At 36.8% G+C, this 12,243-nt stretch overlaps 1 long non-coding RNA gene across 1 annotated transcript in view; it reads right to left on the minus strand.

Annotated features, from left to right (window-relative positions):
* Positions 1-1,835: 1,835 nt before the first annotated feature.
* Positions 1,836-12,243, minus strand: part of LOC103347653 (uncharacterized) — a 254,684-nt gene continuing 244,276 nt past the window's right edge. Inside the window, exons 2-4 of the long non-coding RNA XR_516228.5 lie at positions 11,782-11,854; positions 4,111-4,185; positions 1,836-3,179 (exon numbers count right to left, since the gene is read on the minus strand). This is a non-coding gene — a long non-coding RNA (uncharacterized LOC103347653). The remainder of the gene's footprint in view (positions 3,180-4,110; positions 4,186-11,781; positions 11,855-12,243) is intronic.

Consider the following 12,243-nt stretch of genomic DNA (forward strand, 5'->3'; position numbering starts at 1 on the left):
AAATCCAAACATTCATTCATGACTAAAAATCTCTCAACAAAATAGAAGTAGAAAGAAACTTCTTCAAGTTTGTAAAGAGAGTGAAAAAAAATTGAATTAAATGAAAAAAAAATTTCAAGACAGGTAATTATTGTTGTTGAAAAAGTGAATGCTGTGTATCTGAAGTTAAAGGCAACCAGAATCCAGTTTTACTACAAAATTCCAATAATGGGAATGCAAAATTTTTAGAGCTTTATTTTTTATATTTAAAAGGTAGAGTGACAAAGAGAGAGAAGGAGAAATAGAGAGAGAGAGAGATCTTTGATTCACTGGTTCACTCCCCAATTGCCCAAAACAGCTAGGGCTGGGCTAGGCTGAAGCCAGGAGCCCAGAATACCATACGGGTCTTAGGCAGGGACCCAACTACATTCATTGCCTTCCCAGGTGCATTAGTAGGAAGCTAGATCAGAAGTAGAGGGGTCTGAACTCAAATCAGCACTCCCATATGGAGTTTAACCTGCTGCACCACAATGCCTGCCCCATGGAAAAGTTTAGGAAAGCAACTTCAATCACAAAAATGAAGGAATAAGATACTTAGTTGCAAATTTAACAAAATAAATTCAGAATTTATACATGAAAGCTATAAACCATTGCTGAGAGTAATTAAGGAATGCATTCATAAATGAAGACACATTTTGTGTTTGTGGATTAAAAGAGTAAAGGATTTTTTGGGTGAAAATTGTCAATTATCCTGAAATTTAAATGTAAAAGAGAAGGATGTGGAATATTCAAGAATTTTGAGAAAGAGCAGCTTGTTTATTGCAAAGTAACAGTATCAAACAGTGTAGTAGAAACTTAGTAATAAACTCATGGATCAGTTGTACAGAATTGACTCTAGAAATAAACCTTATCTTACAGCCTATTGATTTTTAACAAAGGTGCCAAGAAAACTCAGTGAGAAAAAGGTGGTATTTTTAACAAATGCTTGTACCAGAAAATGTTTATACCATGTAAAAAATATTTAGAAATGGATCATTAATATCAACACAAGAGCTAAAAGTGTAAAACATCCAGAAAACAAATACAAAAAAACACTATGACCTTTTGTTATGTAAAGTGTTCTTAGATATGATACCAGAAGCACAAATTTGTACAAAATTTTGTCAAAATTAAGAGTGCTTCAATGGATACCATTAAGAAAATGAAAGGAGAGGCTGATGCTGTGGTGTAGCAGGTTAAAGCTCTGGCCTGCAGTAACGGCATCCCAGCTGGGCGCTGGTTTCAATCCCAACTGCTTCACTTCCGATCCAGCTCTCTGCTGTGGCCTAGGAAAGCAGTAGAAGATGGCCCAAGTCTTTGGGCCCCTGCAACCGTGTGGGAGACCCAGAAGAAGCTTCTGGCTCCTGGCTTCAGATCAGCTCAGCTCTGGCTGTTGTGGCCATTTGGGAAGAGAACTAGCAGATGGAAGACTTCTCTCTCTTCATCTAGCTCTACCTCTTTCCATAACTCAGTTTTTCAAATAAATAAAACAAATCTTTAAAAAAAGAAAATGAAATGACAAGTGACAGATTGGGTGAAAATATTTGCAAATTATTATCTGATAAAGCAAACTTACGCAGAATATATAAAGAACTCTTAAAGTGCAAAAAAAAAAAAAAAAGGACAACCCAATTAGAAAATGAGCAAAATGACATATGAGTGGACATTAAAAAGCATTCAACATCATCAATCATTAAGGGAACTAAAACCACAATCATTGCAATCAACTAGAATGACTACAATTAAAAAGACATTACCAAGCATTGGTGAGTCCATGAAGAAATGGAATCCTCATCAAGTGCCCATGGACATGTAAAGTGGTACACTCACTTTTATTCAAGAGTTTATTACATAGTTACACATAAGTTAACCCAAACAACCTAGCAATTCCAGTTTTAAGAATAATCCACCTGAAAAATGAAACCTTATGTACAAAGACTTGAATATATAAGCTTATAATACATTAATGGAATAGACAGAAATGCAATCCAAGTGTCTAAAAACCGGATGCATGAGCAAGTAAAAGGTGTTATTTCCATACTTTTCAATATTTATCAGTAATCAACTAAATGAGGAAATTTGTTACAATGTTCATTTTGCTTGTTTTCCATTTCTATATCTCTATGTATGTTTCTAAATGTATATGTGTATTTTAGATTAATATCCTAAAATATTTATTCTTTGAATGTTAGCTCTTAAAATAATAAAGCACTTACATTACTCCATCCCACATTTGTATATTGGTTTGATGATGACACGTTTTGCAAATGAAACACAGTGCCATCTATTTAGCTATCTAATCTCTAAAATGTGCAAGAAAATTGCACTATAAATAAATATAAATATGTATTAAAGTAAAAAAAAGAAACTAAAATACTGATACATGCTAAAATATAAATGAATCTCAAATGTTTATTGTAAATTTAAAACCAGATCCACAGACTACATACTACATAATTCCATTTATATTAAACATACAAAAATACAATTTTATAGAGACAGAAAGTAGATCAATGGTTTCTGGGGCAAAGGTGTGTGAATATGGACCAATTACAAATATGTGTGGGTGGGGGTAATGAATAAAATCTAAAATCAAATTACATGATGGCTGCACATCTTTGTAAGTCATTAAAATCATTGATTTGTACTCATATTACATAAATTATAGCCTGATATAGCTGTACAAATGTTTTTAAAATTTTTGAAGAAAAACAAAAAGTTTGACTACAGAAAAATAAAGATCCAGCTGTTCTTTACTCATACAGTCTGCTGTGATTACTTTTATTGTAGCACTTAATTATATTCTTTTAAAATCAGCCATCTGATACTGTGTTCTCCCCATTAGAAATGGACACAGAAGTGCAATTGATTAATCTGACAACTGTGCTTTACTGCCCTGGGTGTTATTCTATGTTAAGTCTTTAGTCGGAATATATCTTTTTTGGTTAACTGACATCTCGAGTACCTGGCACTGAAACCAAAAGTAGAAATCAGGAAGAGCCAGCAGACTAAAGAGAATAAAAGGCACACTAAATATACATTCCATGAAGATGTACTTTGAGGAATTGTTCGATGAACCCAAAGAGCCCATTGAGAGAACTTCACTGTGATGACTGTTGATGTGCCTGCCAGCCAGCCTGAGGCAGGGAAGGAATAACAACCTGGAAGAGAAAAGGAGGAGAGAGAGGACAGGTGGAGGTAAGAAGAAAGAACAAAATGTTGGCAAACAACTTCTATTACTGCCAATTTCAGTTATTGCAAAAACAGTATCCTACCGATGAGCTGTTGGAGACATGTGAGGGCCAGAAACACTTATCACATGGCCCTAAAACAGTGAATCCTAGGAGCTCGCTATCATATTTCATAGCTGTAGGAAAATTCAGAAAAGACCATATTGGGCAGGGTTCCAAAAAGGAAGTGCCTTGTGCCAAACTGGGTCTCCCCACTTCCTCTCTGTGCACAGGCTGCCAAGAGTGAGGTCTCAGGTAGGCCTGCCCTGGAGGCCTTCTGGGCTACACAAAGGATCTCATTTGTGAATGAAATTTTGCTGCAACAGCATGACAGGCTTAGACAGGTTTCCATGTCATCCAGATTTCCCTATAAAAGGCAGAGGGTACAATAAGAATGCCAGTCCCACTAGAATGTAAATACATATGAATGTTTACATGGCTTGCATAGAGTAGAAAGGGAAAGGAGAAGTGATCATCCTAGGAAGCTGTGTTTCTGAAGGCCCCATGTGACAAATACTGTTAGGTGTTTTTTGTGTTTTTTTTTGTTTGTTTGTTTGTTTGTTTTAAGTACTTCCCAAAACTGAGGTATGGTTGTTATACCTACCTTACAGACTGAGGTTCAAAAATGTTTCCTACCTGTAGAATTAGGTAACATCATACATTATACCTGTAGATCTACAGAGGTAAGAGCTAAGGCCTAAAATCTTGAGTGACCAGTGTTACCGATTTAGTAAGTAGAAGAGCAGGGATTTAAATTCAGGCCCATATGAGCACTGAGCGCTTGTTCTGTGTATTATACAACACTTTCCATTCAGGTTTAAATTGTTTTTAAAAAAAGAAAAAGTTCAGCCTTCTCACTTACGCTGTCTGATTTCTTGTTTCTGGATGATAATAAGCCAGTCAAAAGTCCTCCTGGGAATTCTTTTCTCCTCTAGGGCTAGAAGAAAAAAAAAATGCACCATGACCTTGAAGCTTCACTAACAATCACAACTATAAAGGCTGAAGTCAATGCTGAGAGGATATTATTAACAAATGGCTTAAGAAAAATCTTCAGAGGGTTTGCAGCCAACCACACCATTTGTAAAATCATAGGGAAGAAACCTGATCCAGAAAATGATTGGGAAGAAACAAACCCTAGTATCAGAAATATAAAAGGAGGAGGAGGATCATTGCCTTTAGATAATTTGTTTTATTGTGAACAATAAAAATGTTCCAGTTGATTCAACAAAAAATAATCACAAACAAGGCTATTTTTAAGACAACATTTATAGGACTGAGGGTTTCATTTCCTTTGCCTTTAGATCTTTAGCCTCTCATTCTGAGAGCAGATGCTGTCATATAAGGAAGACCACCTGCTTTCCAGGGCATCTCTGCAACAAATAGCTTTGAGGGAGAAAGAAGAAAGATCACAGATGAAAAGGAAAGAATTAGAAAGGGGGGAAACGGGAAATTAAGAAGTTGGCTTAATGCACATCCTCTGAATTATTCAACTGCTGAAAAGCCGACAGATTTCTTTTGACACTTGACTGTCTCACTCTGTGTCTATATCCATATTCCACTTTTTAAGGACCTACTTTAAGAGAATTCTGTCCATCTGCACATCCCAGCTTTGTGACATTTTTATCCTGCTTTGCAAAGTGGAAGCATAAAAAATTTATAGAACATGGGTATTAATTAAACGCTATTTTAGTTGAGGAAAGTTGCTCAGCTTTAAAAGGACTCCTAGGAGAGAATCCTTTGTAAAAAAAATATTCTTTTAGAAATGAAGTAGCCCACACACCCTGTCTTTCTTCCATAGGAAAATGATTGAGGCAGTGGTTTTGAGTGTCAAGGTTTCTAAAAGCTTATTAAACTCTTACTCCAAGACAACAGGTTTGACTGGAGTCAGTTGAAATTATGACCTCAAAGCCTAATTGTTTGGAGAAAACTGGTTTCTCACATGCCAAGGAAAATAAGACATTGAAGAAATTATTCATGTAATTCCAGGCCAGTTAACACTTTTACCTAAAACATATCAATAATAAAGGCAAATACAAGCAAATGCCTACAGTTTGAAGGTCATAGGAAACACTTTGTTCTAGATGGCTGTATTTTTCATATATTGAAGGTTTTTCCTTTATTAAACACCAACCACTATTGTTTTAATTGGTCTTAGAAACTAAATTTTAAATTTTAAATGTGCCAAATATGTCACATATTGCTCTACCTACTTAAACATTTAGTTATAATTTGCACTGTTAATACTTTCAAAAAGAATCTCAGAGAACCATTAAATGATATTCTAAATGTAATTTGAATTCTTGATGAATCAGAAGATTCATATCAAATGCCAGAGACAGTTTGGAGCTATAATAAGGCAATGCCCTTGGGAAGGTAAGAATACTTGGTACTCTTATTTTATGAAGGCCATGTTAGCCTTTTTTATGTCTGGTTTTTAAAGTTTTTCTTTCTCTTCCCTTGCTACCAAGTAATCTCTTTGTTGTTTATGTTACAGGGCTACCTTTGACACTCCACTCCAAAGTATTGCTTCTAAGTTTGGAAACCAGATGACTCATTAGAATAAAAAGGTGCTAAGGCCCCAAGAGGGCATCTACCAGGAGTAATACACAGACACTTTAGAATTCTTCTGAAGTGTAGCTTAGCAAGGCAGAAAAAAGCAGACTGAAAGAGTTTTCTCTAAGAGTAGCACTGCTGAAATTAAGGACACAGTATTTGGGACATACTTAGACTGAAACATGATTTGTTGCTTATAGAATTCAAGTATTTTTCTACCTTTATCTTTGTTAACCCTGTCAGTTTTAAGTGCTGCTATTCCCATGTCAGCCTATTCTAGCCATCCAGGCTCTTGATTGCAATGGTTTGGTGGAGGTGACTTCGCCCAGATGGCTCTCAAAGAATTCTTCAGTTCCTGACATTATGGCAAAACTGAGAGGTTACTGAAATAACACTCAAAAAGTTGTCCTATTTTCTATACAGCTAACATGTACAAAGCTATTTAAGTGAACTATAATGAGTTTTGATACCAAATTTTTGGTATCAATATTCAACTTATTTTTATTACAATTTTTTCAATGTAAACACCCAGCATAGCTAAGGGAGGAGTTTCTGGTATAAGTTGGAATCTTCCCTAGCCCCTAGATTTTGCTAATGTTCTTACTTAGGTTATCTGTGAATGGGAATTCTATAACTTGAAGCTATTTGAAGAGGTCTTAGTTTCTGCTATATAGTATTACTTAAAATGACTTTGATAAATAAATCTTCAAGTGTAGGCTTTTCTGAGACATGTAACCTCCTTAAATTCACTTTGTAGAGTGACCATTAGAATTCACATTTTAACCCAGGATGGCTTGTTCTGGCCTTAAGCCAAGACCTGCCAAGATGCAGAAGTTATTAATGTAAATTCTTCAGTAAGATTTTTTATTGGCCTAAACTGAGTGTCAGGGTACCTCTGATATAATAACATTACTCAATATGATATAACCATGATTTTGGTGGCACAGATGCCCTTTTTCACTTTATTTTTGGTTATTGGTTGTATTTCAGATAAAAATAGTTTGACTCAATAACTGAGGAACTGGATAAATAATATAATTCAATATCGGAGCAGGCCATAAAGATTAGGATAATTCTCAATTTTAAGTCACAAAAATAGATAAGGACACACCTACTAAAATGCAGGTATCATTTTGCTATCACTGTCAAAATGCAATCTGTGGATTGTAAGGACATAGACAAACCTAAATTGAGGGACATTCTGCAGAATAACTTTCCTACACAGTGTTCAGAGTGAAGGACATTATATCTCCAATTTACTGTCAACAGACACATGAAAGACAGAGAATGATAAATAAAATGGGACAAAATTTAAACAAATGTTGAATCTGAATAGAGTATGTAGGAGTTCTTCACATTATTCTTAAAACTTTACTGCATATTTAAAGTGATAACAAAACAGATACCCAAAAAGGAAGGTGGATAGCATACATATCTTGGTAATAACCTAAGATCTTTCTAATAATGTGGTAAAGAATGTCATGTTACAATTGTATTACCAAACTGAATGTCATTTGACCATTTTTAAAAACTAGAGATGGTCCTAACGGTTCTGAAATGTCTGTGAAGCAAAAACTTCATCTTAATGAGCTGCTTAACAGAAAATCCATTACTTTAAAACAACAAAGCAAAACCCTGAAATAGGAAGAAGATATGTTTAGGTCAGCTAAATAGGAAGAATATAGCAGAGGAAAATTTGTGATGATCAATTCCTTTTGATGACACTGTAGTCCCAGTGACTTAAAATTTGCTTTATTTTGATTCTGAAAAGACCTACTTCATAAAAGTCATGTGAAAACAATATATTACAAAGCTACATTAGCACCTTTCTTTGGATAACTTTATAATGATAAGTCCCCAATCAAGAAGATTCAACTTCTCTTGAAGAATTATCAGATTTAAATATTCTCTTAACTCAGTATGTTAAAATGGGTACCTAAATCCTAATGAGAGTGTTTACTTTAAACCAACCCTAGAGACAAACTAAATGCTACCATTAACATCATTTGCAAAGTTTGCTCCCTCCTCCCTCTTCCTTCTCCCATCAAGTGCTTGATAATATCCAGTTAGTACATGCTCTGACCTGTGCTGGACACTGAAGTTACAATGGTGAGCTGAGTAAAGGTGAACTGAGTTCCTACCCTCCTCTGACAAGGGATACAAGCCTTATCAGGGAATCCCACACATAAGTATCAAATTAATTGTTAGGTGTTCTTAGGGACCAGTATAAGAGGCTAGGAGAGTTCAGTTTGACTTAGTCTGAGGATTCAAGGAAGTCTTTGAAGAAGTTTCTAATATAGGCATTATGAATTAAAAAATAGATGTTAACAGGGAATTAAAGAGTGAAAAATACTTCAGAAACAGGAAAAACTCCAAGCAGATACCTATTTGTTTTTTTTTTTTCTCTCTCACCATAAATCCATTACTAAGCAGTGAAGAAAGAACTATAGGTTTTGTTTTGTTTTTGACAGGCAGAGTGGACAGTGTGAGAGACAGAGAGAAAGGTCTTCCTTTGCTGTTGATTCACCCCCAGTGGCTGCTGTGGCCAGCGCACCACGCTGATCCGAAGCCAGGAGCCAGGTGCTTCTCCTGGTCTCCCATGAGGGTGTAGGGCCCAAGGACCTGGGCCATCCTCCACTGCACTCCTGGGCCACAGCAGAGAGCTGGACTGGAAGAGGAGCAACCGGGACAGAATCCGGCGCCCCAACGGTGACTAGAACCCAGTGTGCCAGAGCCACAGGTGGAGGATTAGCCTATTGGGCTGCAGCGCCAGCCGCAGATACCTATTTGTAAGAAATGTTTGGTATATTTGAAGAAATAAAGAAGTCATCAGTGAGCTGGAACACAGAAAGGGACCATCACAGAAGATGAACCTGTGTAGTATCCATTGATCAGACCATACAGGTTCTTGTTGGTTATGTTGGTGATTTTGATCATTTGAGCAACAGAGCAGAGACGGATGTGATTAAATTAGACTTCAAACATATTTGTCTAAAGTATGTACATGTTTGGGACAAGTGTTGGGAATGCCTCTTAACAATGCTAAGGTGACCAAAAGAGAGTCCTAAAATTGTTTTTGTGGGAGGGAGTCCAGAAGCAAAAAAAAACTCTTAACAGCAAAGGTATGGAAATCAGAGAATACAAATCAAGGAATAGTTGTTAAGTTCAAACCAATTTGAGGTCTGCTGAACAAAAGCCAATGACAGTGAATTCATGTGCCAGGACTTTGACATTTCTATACATTTATGTCACAATTGGGGTATCTTTACACTTATGCTAAAACTTCAGGAATATGGGAGTGGTCTCAGGAGTTACTATGAGTGATCACTTTGATGTCTCAACACAACTCTCTGGACTAAGGAGAGACTTGTCACATACTAACTCTCCCCCTCCTTAATCCTTATGTCTCCCTGAAAAATTCTTCATTCTTCTTGCTTCCTGAAGAATTGCTCATATTCATGGTAAGACTCTCTCAAAAAATATGTTTAGGATGTGCTTATATCACCATAAACTGGAAGTACACTGATTCAGTAGTAACACCTAGGCGTTGGTCATGGTAGAAAGTAGGCGGGAGGTGCTAAATGGTATTGTCCTGAAGTGTTCTGACCTTGAAATATAAAGGACCTGTTTCACCTCTCTGTCCAAAATGGAGCTGAGAGGATGCAGAATTAGCCACTGCTCTTTCCCATATTAATAAGGAAAATACTGAAATTGAGCTGATTAGATTGTCAATCTGCCCATCTTCTCAAGGCTTTACCCATTCTCCTAATTTCAGTGATCATCACCATTCTGATGGCTCTCACTGAAGCTTCAAACCTATAAATAAAACAGCTTTCTGGATGTCCACTGGCTATTTCAAGAGCACTTCAAACTTAAAATATCCCAAACTAGCCTCACCATCTTTTCACCTTCAAAAACCATTTGATTGTTTTCCTAGTCCGGCAATGTATGAGCATATGTATATGTACATTGGTAATCCTATTATCCTTGTTTTTTTTCTTCTCATGCATTGATACAATCACCAAAATCTGTTTGGTTAAATGGCTAAATACTTTTAATAAAGATTTATCTCTTTCAAACTTCACTGATAATACTTAACCAGGATTATCATCATCTCTTTCCTGGACTATATCAAGGAACTCAGTGGAGTCATGTCATGTATACATGAAAATTATGCAAATTCAACTCTACATGCTTTCTTAAACCTAGTAAGAGATACTTTAGTATGTACAAAATTATTTCATTCATTAGGTTTTAAAAAAAAATAACCAAATATGAATTCTTGCCTTCTACATTGATTTTAAATCTGCCATAAAATACTGCTATAGTTTTTTTTTTTTAATTTTTTTTATTTGACAGGTAGAGTTATAGACAGTGAGAGAGAGAAACAGAGAGAAAGGTCTTCCTTCAGTTGGTTCACTCCCCAAACGGCCGCCACGGCCGGCTCTGCGCCAATCCGAAGCTAGGAGCCAGGTGCTTCTTCCTGGCCTCCCATGCGGGTGCAGGGGCCCAAGCACTTGGGCCATCCTCCACTGCCCTTCCAGGCCACAGTAGAGAGCTGGACTGGAAGAGGGGCAGCCGGACTAGAACCCGGCACCCACATGGCATGCCAGTGCCACAGGCGGAGGATTAACCAAGTGAGCCACGCTGCCGGCCCTGCTGTAGTTTTAATTGGTCTTTTGTTACTTTTCTTGTCTTAGTACTCAAACAATACCATACTCTAATTGGTTATTTTAGCAATGTCTTGGGGCCGGCGTGGTGGTTCAGTAGGTTGATCCTCTGCTTGCTGTGCTGGCATCTCATATGGGCACTGGTTCTAGTCCTGGCTGCTTCTCTTCCCGTCTAGCTCTCTGCTATGTCCTGGGATAGCAGCGGAGGATGGCCCAGGTCCCTGAGACCCTGCACCCGCATGGGAGACCAAGAGGAAGCTCCTGGCTCCTGGCTCCTGGCTCCTGGCTCCTGGCTCCTGGCTTCGGATTGGCACAGCTCCAGCTGTTGTGGCCATTTGGGGAGTGAACTAATGGAAGGAAGACCTTTCTCTCTGTTTCTCTCTCACACACTGTCTGTAACTCTACCTGTCAAATAAATAAATAAAATCTTTAAAAACAAAAAAACAAAAAAATCTTATTGTGAAATATGAATTTGCAAAGATAAAAGTTGGTAAATTTACATGTATAGTTTAGAAAATTGTCTTAAAGCAAATATTTGTGTAATCACAATGCAGGTTAAGAAATACAACAGAGCTGGCATCTCCCAATCATTTGTGCATCCCTCCCAGAAGACAATTATCTCTTCTTTCTAAAGTAGTCCTTTTTCTGTTTTCTAGGGTAAGAATTTCATTTTGTTCCTTTGTGTTTTTACTAGCTATGTATATACCCCTAAATACAGTTCAGTTACCTGAATGTTTTATGTGTATAGAAAAAAATTATTTTTGTTCTTCCTTTTTTTTAACTTATGCAGTTTATTCATATTGTTTTATGTGGTTGAAGTTTTTAAATAATCAACTCTTTGTCTGAATGTCTCCACTGGTAGAATCAGTATCATGCTCCTTTTCTTCACCTTTATTTCCCATCACTTCTTAGTATGTGTTCAAAAAATATTTGTTTTGGGGGATGGCACCATGGTGTAGTAGATAACCTGCAGCACTGGCATCCCATATGGGCTGCTCCACATCAAATCCAGCTCCTAACTGAAGGCCTGGTAACAGCAGTAAAGGATAGCCCAAGTGCTTAGACTCCTGCACCCATGTGGAAAACCCACAAGAAGCTCCTGGCTCCAGGTTTTGTATTGGCCTACCTCAGCTTTTGTGGCCATTTGGTAAGTGAACCAGTAGATAAAGATATCTCTCTTTCTCTCTCTTTCTCTCTCTCTCTCTCTCTCTTTCTCTGTAACTTTGCCTTTCAAATAAACTAATAAATCTTTTAAAAATTTGTTTTGAAAATCAAAACCATCTGATTCCCTGCTTATCTATAAAACTTACTGTCCAGGGTGATGTGACTTGATTATGTCACTGTCTTCATCAGCATGACTTCATTCCTCCAGGAAAATCTTACCTAGGAAGATAAAAGTAGCAAATAATTTTATTGCTTATTTCAAAAGCTTCCTTTTAAGATCATTTAAAAGAATATTAAATTTTATTATTTTTGGACAGATACCATCAAACAACTGAAACAACTGCTTACTCTCCAAGACTCTTTAAACTCCTTGGCTCTAAATCTTTGCCTTTTGTCCATCAATTGTAAACCATTATTTCATGATCCTTACTCAGTGCTAATAAAGATTCTACACTGAAAGATCTACCTTAAATCAGACTTCAAAACTGAATAAATGTACTAATTTTACTCTTCATCCTCAGATAATCACTAAGATTCTATCAATGTACTGTGTAGCAGTTACACAAGTGTTTGATTGATCACTATTTCAGCTTGCCTAATGTTGGCGT

This window comes from Oryctolagus cuniculus, chromosome 1 (genome assembly GCF_051225735.1).
Source record: "Oryctolagus cuniculus isolate XC-2025 breed Fujian yellow rabbit chromosome 1, ASM5122573v1, whole genome shotgun sequence".
NCBI classification, from domain to species: Eukaryota; Metazoa; Chordata; class Mammalia; order Lagomorpha; family Leporidae; genus Oryctolagus; species Oryctolagus cuniculus.